Source organism: Argopecten irradians, chromosome 14 (assembly GCF_041381155.1).
Source record: "Argopecten irradians isolate NY chromosome 14, Ai_NY, whole genome shotgun sequence".
Lineage (NCBI taxonomy): Eukaryota > Metazoa > Mollusca > Bivalvia > Pectinida > Pectinidae > Argopecten > Argopecten irradians.
This window is the reverse complement of record NC_091147.1, coordinates 36,134,382-36,152,530: the sequence shown is the minus strand read 5'-3', so window position 1 is coordinate 36,152,530 and position 18,149 is coordinate 36,134,382. Positions and strand designations below refer to the sequence as shown.

General features: G+C 33.4%; 1 protein-coding gene across 2 annotated transcripts in view; it reads left to right on the top strand.

Moving 5' to 3' along the window:
• The window catches only part of LOC138306966 (arylacetamide deacetylase-like), a 48,088-nt gene that overhangs the window by 3,820 nt on the left and 26,119 nt on the right, over positions 1-18,149 (top strand). Inside the window, exon 1 of one of the 2 annotated variants that reach the window (XM_069247568.1) lies at positions 10,594-10,713. The exons of the other annotated variant lie outside the window; for it this stretch is intronic. The gene's annotated coding sequence lies outside the window, so the exon portion shown is untranslated. Of the gene's footprint in view, positions 1-10,593; positions 10,714-18,149 lie in introns of those variants that run through there. 2 annotated transcript variants of the gene reach the window in all.

Genomic DNA, 18,149 nt, shown 5'->3' with positions numbered 1-18,149 from the left:
ACTAAAACTATGGTATTCTACTCTTTACCGTTTTGAAATGAACCATGAAATGATTTTCACATGAAATAATACAAAGTAAAATATTTTTGTTCACGAGCTTTATACAGGCTTAATAATGCACTAATGAAGTTATCGTCTAAAACATATGTTATAGCCTTGCCCTTTGTAACAACAATAATTCTCACATTTCTCTGCATTACGTGTGTATGTTCAAGAACAAGTCATTTCACATCGCCAGTATTTGACGGAAGTCATTATACTTAAAAAATTCTTCACCAGATTTTCAGAATACCTTCGAAAGCTGTTACATTGCGATCTATCGTAAGCTTTAATCTAGCTGTTTTTGTGATTTTTTTCGCACCAGTTTTTCCTCTCTCCTTTGTTTTTTCGTAAGCTAATAGACGAGTTAAACTTATCGTTGGCCAGTTGTAACATTTTTGTCAGATAATTTTTCTTTTCTTTGAGATATCAGTGTTTTCTGTGAGAATGTTACATCAAATAAGTTGATAACCAGGTCATCTAAGTAGAAAACCACCTACAGAGGATAAGTTATAGCCCTTCTGTTTCACATGAAACACGTTCTACACCTTCGAGGTGCGTATGTACAGTATAATTATATACTAGGTCGTGGAAGGGGCGTTACTCAATTAAAACCATGGGTCTGCTTTCTGTGTGAAGGAATTAGTGTTAATAAGTAGATGGCCATCCATAATTGCAGGTTCTATAATTCGCAAGGTTCTCATTCTCTGCGATGATATTTTTCTTCGGTAATCTCTTGAAATCATTAAATTTGTATGGTCTATAACTTTCGCTCTTTTTGCATAGTGAAAACTGATGAAGAGTTATACATATCTTTCTCCGTCTGTCTGATTTTTAAACTTTCTAATTTTACCACTTTTATAAAGTTGCAGCATTGGAAGTATTATAATAGTGAAAAATCTTTTTAACGGGTACACATGAAGATGCCGAATCATTCCGAACTCTTCCGAACATCGTCGCAACAATCTCGGCGTAACACGAGAGTTGTGAATCCTAGGGAAAATGTCAACATTTTTCATAAAAAAAAACCATGTGGTCGACCTAAGCAGACTGGATCTACAAGGACAATAATGCTCGCACATTACATAATTTGATACACACACTATTTTACGGCAATGTGTGAATTGGATGTTTCAAATACTCATTCTGTGGACATATGCCAGCATGATTTGCTCATATTAGCCAGAAGGAAAATTAAACAAGCACATGTGAACTTACGCTAGTTACCTGGCTCACCACGTGCACCTGCAGGTCGTGTCGTGATACAATTCGGAATCGACAAAACCCGAAGTCACTGAACATGGCGGCGATTGAAGGCGCTTTATTCAAAACCAAAAATATTTGATCCCTTGCTTTCGGCTCTCTGATAGGCCGAAATATGCTTTTGGGAAGCTAAATCATCAAGTTACATATCAATGTTCAAATATCAAATGTGAAAGTGACATATCGTTACAGTGCAATTGGCATGCATTATAACTTTAAAGATGCTCCACCGTTGACAAATGGTATTTTTCACCATCAAAATCAGAAGCAGACGATTAAGTATTTTTCTTCAGTTACAAAAGTTACTTACTTTACACCATTACCACCACTGAAAAGTTAGAGCTTCTAATTTTACTTCAAGTTAAAAATATGAAAAATAATTATTTGCATCCCGAAAAAATTCCGTGACACTATATCCTATATGGAATGAAGTACTGATTGCGCATGCACCAAAGGCGAAATAAATTATTTTATATATTTTTTGTGTTAATTAGGCATATATATACACGATTAGACACCAATTAATGTTCAAATGACGAATATAATTTTTGCTCTGTCAGCGGTGGAGCATCTTTAAGGTTTAATGAACAAAGCTGTGAAAATCATCCAAATGCACAAACACGTTTGAAGCCTTATTAACGCTATTTAAAACATAGGATATATGCAGTCTGTAAAATTTACGTTTTGTATGCCTTATGTATGGTTAGGTGAACACTAATCTGCAGAAATCACTTTAAAAGTTTAAACTTACCAATAACAATGTAAAAATGTGCAAGGAAATTGTAAACTACAACTTCGATTCAAGATCTGGCCGTATGTTTTTACTTAACTTTTAAGTAGATGTAATTATTAAGACTTTTGGCAGTTTTGCAAAAACCCATTTTCAGCTCTTACTTGTACTTGTAAAGTTAAAACCTATGCATTGTAAGTATTTTGATTCTCAAAATGTCACTAACTTTTGGTTGTGAATAACATATTAAAAACTGAGTATGAACAATACGGCACATATATAACCTAACATTTGTTCTCGATTCAATTAAATAAATTGGTTTATAAACAGAAGTAATCAAAATGTATTTGCATTGAAAATATGTAAGATTGAATAAACATCTAATGCGTGTTTGATATATATTTGTCGAGGTTATATAGCTAATTGCATGTTCTCTCTAATGCACGTTAAAATAAATACAAATGACAAAAATGGATGTTTTGAAGTACTTTTGTAATAAACAAAGAGATTATCATGTGTAGTGTATATCTAAGCAAACATTATCAACGAATATATATAATATTATTAATTAATTAGTCAAAGATAAAATTAAAACGAATTTATATAAGGATTCTGTATATAGATACATTATGCATATTACATTCTTTGATGTGACAATAAGGGTGAAATATATCTTGAAATTTTGTCTCATGTGATGTAACACATCTTCGTAATAGATAGATATTACGCTTCGTTAGTGTCCCATTTAAAACGTGTGAGAAGGCCACGCTGTCCATCACAATACCTCATTATACATACCACTTAATAAACATTTAAATCCGTGTACTACATCAGCAAATCGCTCACATTTACAGTTAAGTGTTAAGAGTGTTATAACAATATGTTTATCACACAATAACCTAATTTGATGTCAAACTTTGATTACAGCTACATAAGCTGTTCACCACAATGCCTCACTGTACACAAACAAAAAGCTCATATTCACAATTAAACAATCTGTAACAATATCTTTTTAACAATAAATGTTAATGACATAAAACGAATTTGAATTTTATACATACATTGACTTTCAAAAGCCCATTACAAGCCCGTTTAAGCATTATGTATTATGATTATTCGAAGTATCAGAGCAAGCCAACATAGTGCTTAACACACGAAGATGTATTTTTCTTATTGCTTTTAATTATATTGCCAGGCTAGTTACTACAACTTAACGAACTCGTGTATTGATGGAATTAGTTGTCAGTGCATTGTAATTTGGATCTTAATTTGATAAATTATGCTATGTTATTTATACAGTATACTAAAGTGTGCACTTTAGAACATCTGTAGTTTGACATTCACATCAATTATCACATAATAAAAAGTCTAAAAAGTGAATAATGAAGTTGTGTAAGGCATTCTTTAAACTAATAGAATTGTAACAACAAAAAACATAATCTCAACAATAATTAACAGTATTTACTGCCATGTGTATAATTTACAAAAGGGGAATCAGACATAAATATTTAAATTCCTTCAGAAAAGAAACATTGAACCTGTATTCAGAACATTACTTGGTATTACAAAGCAGGTGAGCGATACAGGCCCTCTGGGCCTCTTGCTTTGTCATTTCTTTCTGTTAATATAAAAATGCAATCGAGTGAAGTAAAATACGCATTACATATGCTTCACGTCACATTTCAAACCTCAATAAGGATGCTTTTTATTTTCCCGGTTTACCGTCCTATTTCCGGATCGGAAAGTACGTGTCCTATTTTAATTTTATGAACTGGAAATTTTTGAACAAAATTCCGAGTACAATCTTATTTTATTGACGTCAGGAGTTAAGTTATTGAAGGGTAGTTGAATCCGCCTGGGTTGGTTATATATGTTTTCAGCTAAATAGGATATCACAATTACAGTACTGTTATTTATTATGCACCTATCGGTAGGTGAGGTGTTCAAAGAATGTTTGTGGGTGGGTCATTCTTCCTGGTACAATAAATCAATATATAATTTATATGAAGTTCATTGAAAACCCCCGTGTGTATGCATACTGTTTCTGTTTACATAAAACTCCTTTCCATAGGTGCGGTATTTTCTTTTGCATAACATTACAGGTAATTATATATCCCTGAGTCAAATTAAATATTGATATAAAGATTTCATAATCAGGGTTGCGAAAAATAGTTTCGGTTTCTAATATGTGTTCAATATCCTTCTACCGTGATGGGCGTGACAATTTGCTTGTTACAATATATATATACGAATTATGTGTACTGGACAGTCATAATATTATACTTAGTGGTATGGATATTGTAATCATAGTTGTATGAAACTAATATTTTTGGTGCTAAATTTTTAGTCAATGCTTGCATGTGTATCAGAAAGTCCCGATTATTGGCAAGGAAATCGTCATCAAAATTGTAAGAAACTGATTATTTGCTTAATAGTTTTTATGCAATCCCCTTTCTTGGGTGTGTTTAAGACTTCGACCCTAGCTTCAATATATCAATAAGTCCCAATATTATTCTGGATATCGTAATAAAAGAGTTATGCGGAATATATCTGGTTTCGAAATACAGAAACTGTTACTATAAACTGTTCACAGCTATTACATTTCGCAATTTCCATTTCAAAACGGGTTAGCTGAGCTTAACATTCGCGGATTTAAAAACTGACCAGAAATTCCCATCAGAATTAAATCGCGTAGATAATACTCGCGAATTTACTTGGATCGCGAAGAAAATCGCACACGAAAGAACGTTGGTTCACAGTATATGAACTACACCTGTGTGATGTAATAGCTTAACATCCCTTCCTGTCCCCCACCCTGTAATCTGGCAATGTTTACATACTTGAACTCCTCCATGTGCAGCTGTTAAAGCGGATAGCTAGAACGGATAGTCACTGTTTGAGGGAGTAGTACTGTATGGGACGGAAGTTTGTACTTTCATTTCAACAGATAATGTCCAGACACCACTTTGTGTAACTGTTATACATCTAAACAAACACCAGCATAATTTTATGAATCCCACTGCGCAACAGCTCGTGTGTTGAACCCTAATTATGGACGTACAAAAACTCCATCTACATAACAACAAAATGAAAGGTAGGTTAAATTAATGGTTTGAGGTTAGCATAATGCATGAACGCATTTTATGTATGTATTATTTCATCTACGTTATAATTTTCTAAGATAGTATGAATTTGTTATTTTTGACAGCTAAAAATTTTCTTCGATGGGGAAAATGTCTTACTACTTGACAAAATCCATGAATACATTGCATTTCTATTATTATGATACTGATTTTTAAATAATAGTTCTCAAACGATTTGATATGCATGCCGTTTGTTTCGAAATTTAATGAAAATCAAAATCTGTTTTTCTACCTACGTGTACTTGACAAAATGCATGAACATATTCTATATTTCATTCCTATGTTATTGCTTTATAATTTTCAAACTTTCAAACGATGTTATTTGCTTGTCTTTTTCTTACAGCTTATGTCAATGGAAAACATTTGTCTAGCTAGTTAAATATTGTATTGTATTGTACTGTATTGTGTTTAGTTTATTTAATACCTACTTAGGTTTAAGGATGTCTTGATTACGTGCATGCTTTAACTACTTACGCTTGTCCTGTTTATATAACCAGACAACCACAATAATGTATTTTCTTTCATACCTACGGGTGTAATACTGGCTGGTCTAGGGCAATACACTCATGCCGCCTGAGGCTGTATTGCATGGCTACCCGCGCAATAACGCCTCGTGACGTCACGGCGTCAACAAATTCTCTATTTCCTCGGAATTTTTTTTTCACAAATATGACTGGTTTTACTATAAAAGATGCAAACAACAGAATTTGTGTTGAGAATGTCACATAATTCTTCATGTATGGAAAATTGACTTCCAGTCGTGGATATTATAGTTGTAAAATTGAAATAAAAACGTCGAGGTATGAAAGAAAAATACTCTTTCATATGTGGATATGAAAGATAGGGATATTCTACCCTCGGAATCACAAAATGTTGCAAAACCCTCGGCAAGCCTCGGGTTTTATTACATTTTGTGACCCTGGGGTAGAATATCCCTATCCTTCATATTCACATACGAAAGGGTCTTATAACACGAGTCCAGCTAGGCTACACAAGGCGCTATTCTTTGTACAGCTTTATCCGGTATATTTACTATATATATTACAGTTACCTCCCTTTCTGTTAGGTATAATGATAATGATTTCATCAGTTTTTTGGCTAAAATCACGTCGTTTTTTCTGCAAAATATGACGTTGCACTCACAAACACATGACGTCACGATCATTGTCTACCCACCATGGCAGAGAGCTCTGTAGAATATCTGATAATGGAAAGGCAACAAAGTTATTAGTTTTTATCTTCTAAACGTTCCGTATTCTCATTTTAGTATTATCACCCACACTGTTGTCTGCTTTAGGTTAAATAGACGAAGACGTCAGTCTGTGTTCCCTTGTCAATATACATCAAAATCTGGAATGGTAATTTTTGTTGTCCTTCGAAACGTTCAATATTTCGGTAGTATGACAGTATAATGTGACTGGATGCATTATGCTGGTCGATGTCTTTTGTAGTATGCTTCACTGACACAACGCTATAAAGGAAACAAGTAATCCACTATCACAAAGAGACACAACGCTATAAAGGAAACAAGTAATCCACTATCACAAAGAGACACAACGCTATAAAGGAAACAAGTCATCCACTATCACAAAGAGACAAAACGCTATAAAGGAAACAAGTAATCCGCTATCACAAAGAGACACAACGCTACCATGGTCAGAAAGGAAACAAGTAATCCACTATCACAAAGAGACACAATGATTAGGGCTATTTACAATAAGCGGTATACATATACGCATAAGTATACGGATACGTATTTGAAGGCGAGCAATCATTATTTGTACTTTTTTTTCTAGATTTAAAATTAGACTAATAATATCGTCACAGGATAGCTACCTGCTTGGACTAGAATGCACTATCATTGCATGGCACGTGTGTACCTTGGTGAACTTGTATGTACTCTAGCAATTAGTGTGGTTCATTATGGTTCCTGATTTCGGTCATGTCGCTTGACGAGCCCGCTATGCGACAGTGAGCCAAGCGAAGAGCGACAATGAGCAATTCGAAAAACACACTATCGTATGACACATTAACGCTCTTCGCATGTCGCTCTGTCGCATGGTGCTTTGTGGCTAGTTACGACCCCGCCAGGCAACAATGCGCAATGCGAAGAGCGATACTACGACAGTGTGTTAAGCTAAAAGCGACAGTGCGACAATTCATTCGCCATACACCAGTTGGACAATGCTGCAAGCAAGGAGGCGTTGGTGCGATAATGCGTTGTCGCATAGCGAATTGTCGCTCTTCACTTAGAGCATTTTTGCATGACCAATTGTCGCAATGTCGCATAGCGCATCGTCGCACTATTTCATGGCAAAGTGCCGTACAAAGAGCCCCAAAACACCGTATGACAATATGTTTATCACATGGCGCATTGTCGCATGATGTATTGGTACACTGTCGCATTGCGCATCGTCGCACTAGCCACCATAATGTTTGGTTCGACGAACCACAATAATGACTAGCGTGCAGTTCCGCTCCTTTACAGCTGTATACAAGTTCACTTTATAGGTACTCACTATAGTTATGCAATGATCGTGTGTTCTGAGTCAAACAGGTAGCTATCTGCAGACTACAATGAACAATACACGCTAAGACATTCACAACCAATCAAATCCAACCAAAATAAATTACGATATTATAAGTTTAATTATAGATTTAGAAAACTCAAATAATTATTGCTCCCCTTCAAATACGTATCCGTATACTTATGCGTATACGTATACCGCTTATTGTAAATAGCCCTATTGGAAGAATGTGCATCTGGTGTAATTTCCCATTATGCCGGAGAAGTCTGAAACAGCATATACGTACGATATGTTAGAATCTGAAAGAGATCCCACATCCCTGAACCTGTTGTTCCTGATATGAACTCTGGTCATGGATGGGTCATAAAAGGCTAGAAACAACACTGGTAATGCAGTGTCACATGAGCTCATCGACATCGAAGACGTCGATCTGGCTTTCGACGAATTGGATACTGATATCTCGAGTACTCTGATTCGGACTGCATGTACAGCTACCAGATATGCGACGAGTCTCTTCAGTGGATAGGTCAGTGAGGTGAGAAAAAGCACGCACAATGATAATGGTTATCATTGAGAACCAGTGAAAGGACATATTAGTGACATTGTAGTAACCATATGACATTTTGCTTATGCTATGCATAGGAAATAAACAATGAATGTGCTCATTTTCAAAGACACAAACGCTTTTGGGAATGTTAATGATATTAACGGAAACACAGGCTTAGCTTAGGTTTCATTTGTTACGCTATCAGTAGGTGTTGTGTTATTTTTGAGACGCTGCTAATCTACAAAATTGAGGGTATAACAATAATTCTTTTTTTTGCATTTCAATACATTCTTGTTGTTGTTTTTGTTTTTTACTGATTGATACGAGTTTTATATAACTGATTACGTGTAATAATTTGTTGTTGGGAAACATTTCTGCTGCGTCAAGCCAAGTATGAAAAATTTGCTGAAAAATCACCATTTTTGAGCTTAAAGATGCTCCACCTCTGACAAATGGTATTTTTTCACTATCAAAAACAGGAGCAAAACGATTTAGTATTTTTCTTCAAGTTACAAAAGTTACTTACTTTACACTATTACCACCATTGAAAAGTTTGAGCTTCTAATTTTACTTCAAGTTAAAAAATATGAAAAATAATTAATTGCATCCCGAAAAAATTCGTGGCACTATATTCATATGGAATGAAGTACTGATTGCACATGCACCACAGGCGAAATAAATTATTTTATATTAGTTTTTGTGTTTATTAGGCATATTTATACACGATTAAACACCAATATTGTTCAAATGATGAATATCATTTTTACTCTGTCGCGGTGGAGCATCTTTAAAAGCTTATTTTTTTTATTTCTTCCGTACAATCACTACATATATTAGATTATTTGGTCTGATATGTATTTGTCGTTCTATTGTGGTCATTTTGATACCACATTTTTACTTCGGTTGAAAAATATTTAGTGTTTATGTACTATTTTTCATTTTTCAGTGAAATTCGAGATGGTGGCCATCTTGATGACGTCATAACCGGAACCTATACCATGTTAAACATTGTGTTTTTGTTGTTGTTGTTGTTGTTGTTTAAACTGATTGATAAGTGGTCAAACACTTATTAGAAAATAATAGATTGTTGTTTGGGAAACATTTTTGCTGTGTCAAACAAAATATGAAAAATTTGCTGAAAAAATCACCCCATTTTTGGAGCTTTAAATATCCGATGTTTTCATTTCCTGCGTAGAAATCATACATATATTGGATTTTTTGGTCCTGATATGCATTTGTTCTATTGTGTGGTCATTTTGTTACCTCATTTGTCTACTTCGGTTGAAATGTTAACATTTGGATTTGTGATCAGTGGGTCATAAGGGTTCAGAAAAAAATATTGGTTCGGAGGTTGGGGGGGGGGGTGCATGTGGGACCCTCCTAGCCCATGGCCTAGTATTTGTGAGTAACCCTCATACGTTTCTATGTTAAAATTTTGAAAGCGCCATTCAAAAGGCGGCTCTTGTAAAACCATTAATTTTGATTAATTTGCACTTCGCATTTTGGATGGATCCGAAACTAGGATTATTGTACTGGTCGACCCTGTGATGATAGTGAGCTTATAACTGTTGCATACTGGAGTAGAGGTGTTAGATTTATAACTTAGAAATTTGTCATGGAATACTCTCTCTTCACCTCGTCAATCGTAATTTTAAAAAATGTATTTGGTACATGTAAATCTTCTATGTCGTTTCATATTAGTATTTTATTCCAATTAGTTTGCAGTACTCTTGTCAAAACATTGTCATTGAAAATGAGCGTTTATTCGCTCTCTTTCTGTCTACGTGCAAAGATTAATTAAATATGACACAGGAGTATTTTAGATGTCTTATAAACAAAATCCCACAAAATGCTTGAAATATATATAGTGAAAAAACAATGACGAACTGTTTAAACTCGACTTTACTGATAGCATCGAAACTTTAAAGTTGAACAAAGATTTCAAGTGGGGTGACTATAGTTAAACAGAACACCCATTATAGAATGATGGATTTTGTTGTGTTAGAGTTTATAGTCTGACGGCATATACAGTACAAGGGATGATGAAACTGTTGATGAAGCAGCGCTGTTAAGTCTAATTAAACCAACAACCTCCTTGGTAAAACAAACACACACGATGGTAGAGTTTTTCACCTAATATAATTAAACTGTTGGCAAGGGAAGAGGATCCGCCAGTATGGGAACTATTATAGAATTTGTAAATTGACATATGTCAAACAATTGGCTGAGCTCCTCAACTTCCTAGTGATATCATTGCTATACACTGAGTCGAAAAGAAGACACTTCTACGCGAATAGATATATCGGATGTTTACTTGAGAAACTAATTCCGGATATTCTATACCATTTCCGTTTGTTATAATACATCAATGGAGATTCGCTCAAGATAACTCTATAGGCACACATATCTGATAAGGGTGATACATGTACGGATGGGAAGATGTCTTCTTTCGGGATATTTAAGGTATGTAGTATTCATTGTCATTGTATTATATAAAATATGTGTATAGCATTATCAGTAGTTTATTTCTATTGTTATACGTAATTTGTTATGCTTTAATTCATTGATATACATTTTAATATAACAACGAATTTCAGTTATATGTTCAGAAATTCACAAAGAAAATTAAAATTGCCAAATAACAATGATTTTGATCCTTCATCACTTACATATAGACATATAATGATCAACCCTCCATTATTGAATTCAGCAAAGGAAAACCTTATTGTGGACACATCACGAATTGAAGTGATGCAAATATTTTACGTCGTGATTTTTTCGTTTTTACTTTTTTCTTAAAAACTATTTATTTGGTATATTTTTTTATAACTTACTTTTTATTCAGATTTTCATATGCAATACACATTACATGATTATTTCCTTGTTATCATTCTTACTGTTATCATCCTCACCTCTAAATTATACACCATACATACAAAAATACTATCTTTATCATCATCATTCCATACATCCTCAAGTCATTATCAAATCTTCAAACCACATTTATTCACTCAGTACTCGATTTTAACTTCATCCATTTATTAACACTGCACTAGCTATGATCTTCACATTCAATCATCATTTTCATCTACCTTACACACATCTTTATTTCCAAACAGTTGTTATTATTATTTTATTTTTTGTAAAGTTGAAGTGGAGATTTCATTCATATTGATATTGCGCTTCTTGATAGAAAGGAAAAGAAACCAAAGAAGGTGAAAGGGAGATAAAAGAAAAGAAGGGAGATAACAAAAGAGAAATAAACAAAAAGAGGATGGTAGGCTAGCAAAGTTTTTTTTATTTAATTTTATTTGGTATAAATTGCTGAATAAAAGAATGTTTATTGGTATTGGGGGAAATCAATCTATCGCCTTTTATATAATGAATAAATAGATAAATTAAGACCCATCCACTCCAATTTGCTTACGTTTCTCTGTTGGTGTTGGTACTTTTGATGGCCTGTAGTTTTTCAGTGTCTGTTTCTCATAGACACACGTCTCATGGAACAATCTCACGATGGTTCTCATATTTTCATATCAAGGGATATACTATTCATATTGATAGTTATATCTGACTCTCTTTTGATTCTCATTAGTCGACTATATTAAAAGAGATGGAAAAAAATATGATACAAGTATATCAGAGGTCGAATGAAAAAAAAATTAAAAGAAAAACGAATTTTCGAAATCCATTCAAATGACAAAAATATTATACAAAATTTGTTAAACTATGGAATACACACAAAATGCATTCTCCTGTCAGTTAAAAAGTACGTTTAACAATTTCTATTATAAGTATGGTGAAAGTGCTTAGCATTTCATTTTATAAGACAAAAAAACACTGAAGATCACCTAGACATCCACCTTTCTTTTGGTGTAAAATTCCTTTTAGCGGCACCTATAGAGTTAGTAATCCTGAAATGGCTTGACCAATAAAAATAAGCCCTGATCATTCTAAGGCTTGGTCAATAATACTTGTTATTCTGACCACACTTGGTTTTGACCAATCGACATCTATTTTTAACAAGATTAGCGATTTTTAAACTACACACAAAATTCTCAATCTACAATTTAACAACATTATGTGGTTATATTTATATTTGTTAAACATTGTTATCATTGAATAAAAAATATGATAAATATATAATAATACTATTTCTGACCGCACGTGATTTTGACCAATCAACATTTATTCTTGACAAAATTAGTTATTATCTAAATAACAAACAAAATCATTGTTATATTCCCATTGATAATGTTGGGATGTTAAGATAAGATAAACAGTTTTAGCATTGAGAAAAATTGTTGTCAAATACTTTGTTTACGCGAGTTTAAAAAGCGCACGAAGGTTAAGGTATAAGTTAATTATACTTAATCGTATTGGCCCGAACCTAAAATAAATTATCGTGATCTATTTCGAGATGGCTGTTTAATTACACTAGTGGAGTGGATACTTAAAACTACATTATAATGTATATATATACACGATTGTCTTTATATTATATAAACCAATTGAGAGTTTATACACATACTTCCGTAATTTGGCTCAAATGCAATCCAAACGCCCACACATTCCTCAAGAAGCGACAATCAGTGTATAATAGATGTGAACGGATCATTTCCTTATACAGTATTTCCTTTTATATATTCTGTGTAAACAAGATACATAATGTACAAAAGTTCAAATGGTTCAGCGAGCATATCATCATGTATTATATCCTTCATACTCCAGGGGTTCTGGTCACTTACGATCTCTATACCTCTGAACTATCTCATACTATATGGACTATACTGTTTTGTTACTCCAGTTTTACAATGATATAGTCCAGGGGTGTAGAGATCGGAAGTAATCGGAACCCCTGGAGTATCAAGGATGCGTGTATTGAGACATCGACATTTATCTATTGTAGTACACTATAATACTGTAGTTACGTTTGATTTGCATTACCACTATACATAACATTTCCCAGATCATGTGTGAATCATGAAACGATAACACATGTTACTGTAATACATTGTACAATATACCTATGGGATAACGTTAAAATGTACATGTATATCATAAGAAAAGCGCTTTATTAATTGTTTTGGTCCTCTTCCGCGTCAATGTTTCACCAAAAAAAATACAAGAATAATATTCAATGCTGGAATATGAATAATGCAAATCATCGTGCACAGTGTTAGCATTCTGTATAAGACATGATGTTTAGTTATTAAAATAGTCAAATCTGAGTATCTCGTAGTCAGATATCTACCCGAAAGGAACCTAATATGCAAAGACGGTATAAGAATAATGTATGATCTATATATACACATAAAGGCTGATAGAGGAACAAAACAAAACTTTAAAAAAATTATCTTTTGGATTTGTTCATGGTTTGAGCTGTTTAACGTCCTATTTACAGCCAGGGTCATTTAAAGATGAATCGGGTTAAAAAAGGTGGAATAAAGGGGAGTGTCCAGAGAAAAATACACCGACCAGCGGTTAGCACCTATATATTTGACTCAAATATTTGAGTTTTCCGATTTGAAGATAATGACATTTACTTGAACAATCTATTTATTTCCTTTGGTTATTTGGCTTGAGTCTTTAACAATATGTCTCTGTGATAATAACACTGTCAAGTTGGCAATTCCGCTATCGTAAGGAGATAAACAAAAAAGTAGCGGGGTAACCCAAAACACACATAGTCACCACAAACATAACTGAACATGGAATGCATTTGAGTGTCCACTCCACCAGTGCATTGTTAAACAAATTATTATATTTATACATGAGACGGCCTTTCTAAATAAACACGAATATTGATTTGAATTCACGAACCTGTAAATAATCAAAGGTTAAAGGTATGGTAACTAAATCTAAAAAAAAAATTAAATTCTTGAACATTTGTTTCACGGAGCATATCGATTTCGTCCAAAGTGTTAACTAAAACTATGGTATTCTACTCTTTACCGTTTTGAATTGAACCATGAAATGATTTTCACATGAAATAATACAAAGTAAAATATTTTTGTTCACGAGCTTTATACAGGCTTAATAATGCACTAATGAAGTTATCATCTAAAACATATGTTATAGCCTTGCCCTCTGTAACAACAATAATTCTCACATTTCTTTGCATTACGTGTGTATGTTCGAGAAAAAGTCATTTCACATCGCCAGTATTTGACGGAACTCATTACACTTAAAAAATTCTTCACCAGATTTTCAGAATACACTCGAAAGATGTTACATTGCGATCTATCGTAAGCTTTAATCTAGCTGTTTACTCATAAATCATTCAGCGTAGTTGCCTTTCTTTTTGGTGATTTTTTTCGCACGAGTTTTTCCTCTCTCCTTTGTTTTTTTCGTAAGCTAATAGACGAGTTAAACTTATCGTTGGCCAGTTGTAACATTTTTGTCAGATAATCTTTCTTTTCTTTGAGATATCAGTGTTTTCTGTGTGAATGTTACATCAAATAAGTTGATAACCAGGTCATCTAAGTAGAAAACCACCTACAGAGGATAAGTTATAGCCCTTCTGTTTCACATGAAACACGTTCTACACCTTCGAGGTGCGTATGTACAGTATAATTATATACTAGGTCGTGGAAGGGGCGTTATTCAATTAAAACCATGGGTCTGCTTTCTGTGTGAAGGAATTAGTGTTAATAAGTAGATGGCCATCCATAATTGCAGGTTCTATAATTCGCAAGGTTCTCATTCTCTGCGATGATATTTTTCTTCGGTAATCTCTTGAAATCATTAAATTTGTATGGTCTATAACTTTCGCTCTTTTTGCATAGTGAAAACTGATGAAGAGTTATACATATCTTTCTCCGTCTGTCTGATTTTTAAACTTTCTAATTTTACCACTTGCAGCATTGGAAGTATTTTAATTATAATAGTGAAAAATCTTTTTAACGGGTACACATGAAGATGCCGAATCATTCCGAACTCTTCCGAACATCGTCGCAACAATCTCGGCGTAACACGAGAGTTGTGAATCCTAGGGAAAATGTCAACATTTTTCATAAAAAAAAACCATGTGGTCGACCTAAGCAGACTGGATCTACAAGGACAATAATGCTCGCACATTACATAATTTGATACACACACTATTTTACGGCAATGTGTGAATTGGATGTTTCAAATACTCATTCTGTGGACATATGCCAACATGATTTGCTCATATTAGCCAGACGGAAAAGTAAACAAGCACATGTGAACTTACGCTAGTTACCTGGCTCACCACGTGCACCTGCAGGTCGTGTCGAATGTCAGTCACGTGATACAATTCGGAATCGACAAAACCCGAAGTCACTGAACATGGCGGCGATTGAAGGCGCTTTATTCAAAACCAAAAATATTTGATCCCTTGCCTTCGGCTCTCTGATAGGCCGAAATATGCTTTTGGGAAGCTAAATCATCAAGTTACATATCAATGTTCAAATATCAAATGTGAAAGTGACACATCGTTACAGTGCAATTGGCATGCATTATAACTTTAAAGATGCTCCACCGTTGACAAATGGTATTTTTCACCATCAAAATCAGAAGCAGACGATAAAGTATTTTTCTTCAGTTACAAAAGTTACTTACTTTACACCATTACCACCACTGAAGAGTTAGAGCTTCTAATTTTACTTCAAGTTAAAAATATGAAAAATAATTATTTGCATCCCGAAAAAATTCCATGACACTATATCCTATATGGAATGAAGTACTGATTGCGCATGCACCAAAGGCGAAATAAATTATTTTATATATTTTTTGTGTTAATTAGGCATATATATACACGATTAGACACCAATTAATGTTCAAATGACGAATATGATTTTTGCTCTGTCAGCGGTGGAGCATCTTTAAGTCAGTTTTAATGAACTAAGCTGTGAAAATCATCCAAATGTACAAACACGTTTGAAGCCTTATTAACGCTATTTACAACATAGGATATATGCAGTCTATAAAATTTACGTTTTGTATGCCTTATGTATGGTTAGGTGAACACTAATCTGCAGAAATCACTTTAAAAGTTTAAACTTACCAATAACAATGTAAAAATGTGCAAGGATATTGTAAACTACAACTTCGATTCAAGATCTGGTCGTATGTTTTACTTAACTGTTAAGTAGATGTAATTATTAAGACTTTTGGCAGTTTTGCAAAAACTCATTTTCAGCTCTTACTTGTACCTGTAAACTTAAAACCTATGCATTGTAAGGATTTTGATTCTCAAAATGTCATTAACTTTTGGTTGTGAATAACATATTAAAAACTGAGTATGAACAATACGGCACATATGTAACCTAACATTTGTTCTCGATTCAATTAAATAAATTGGTTTATAAACAGAAGTAATCAAAATGTATTTGCATTGAAAATATGTAAGATTGCATATACAGCGAACATCTAATGCGTGTTTGATATATATTTGTCGAGGTTATATAGCTAAATGCATGTTCTCTCTAATGCATGTTAAAATAAATACAAATGACAAAAATGGATGTTTTGAAGTACTTTTGTAATAAACAAAGAGATTACCATGTGTAGTGTATATCTAAGCCAACATTATCAACGAATATATATAATATTATTAATTAATTAGTCAAAGATAAAATTAAAACGAATTTATATAAGGATTCTGTATATAGATACATTATGCATATTACATTCTTTGATGTGACAATAAGGGTGAAATATATTTTGAAATTTTGTCTCATGTGATGTCACACATCTTCGTGATAGATAGATATTACGCATCGTTAATGTTCCATTTAAAACGTGTGAGAAGGCCACGCTGTCCATCACAATACCTCATTATACATGACCACTTAATAAACATTTTAATCCGTGTACCACATCAGCAAATCGCTCGCATTCACAGTTAAGTGTTAAGAGTGTTATAACAATATGTTTATCACAACAATAACCTAATTTGATGTCAAACTTTGATTACAGCTACATAAGCTGTTCACCACAATGCCTCACTGTACACAAACAAAAAGCTCATATTCACAATTAAACAATCTGTAACAATATCTTTTTAACAATAAATGTTAATGACATAAAACGAATTTGAATTTTATACATACATTGACTTTCAAAAGCCCATTACAAGCCCGTTTAAGCATTATGTATTATGATTATTCGAAGTATCAGAGCAAGCCAACATAGTGCTTAACACACGAAGATGTATTTTTCTTATTGCTTTTGATTATATTGCCAGGCTAGTTACTACAACTTCACGAACTCGTGTATTGATGGAATTAGTTGCCAGTGCATTGTAATTTGGATATTAATTTGATAAATTATGCTATGTTATTTATACAGTATACTAAAGTGTGCACTTTAGAACCTCTGTAGTTTGACATTCACATCAATTATCACATAATAAAAAGTCTAAAAAGTGAATAATGAAGTTGTGTAAGGCATTCTTTAAACTAATAGAATTGTAACAACAAAAAACATAATCTCAACAATAATTAACAGTATTTACTGCCATGTGTATAATTTACAAAAGGGGAATCAGACATAAATATTTAAATTCCTTCAGAAAAGAAACATTGAACCTGTATTCAGAACATTACTTGGTATTACAAAGCAGGTGAGCGGTACAGGCCCTCTGGGCCTCTTGCTTTGTCATTTTTTTTCTGTTAATATAAAAATGCAATCGAGTGAAGTAAAATACGCATTACATATGCTTCACGTCACATTTCAAACCTCAATAAGGATGCTTTTTATTTTCCCGGTTTACCGTCCTATTTCCGGATCGGAAAGTACGTGTCCTATTTTAATTTTATGAACTGGAAATTTTTGAACAAAATTCCGAGTACAATCTTATTTTATTGACGTCAGGAGTTAAGTTATTGAAGGGTAGTTGAATCCGCCTGGGTTGGTTATATATGTTTTCAGCT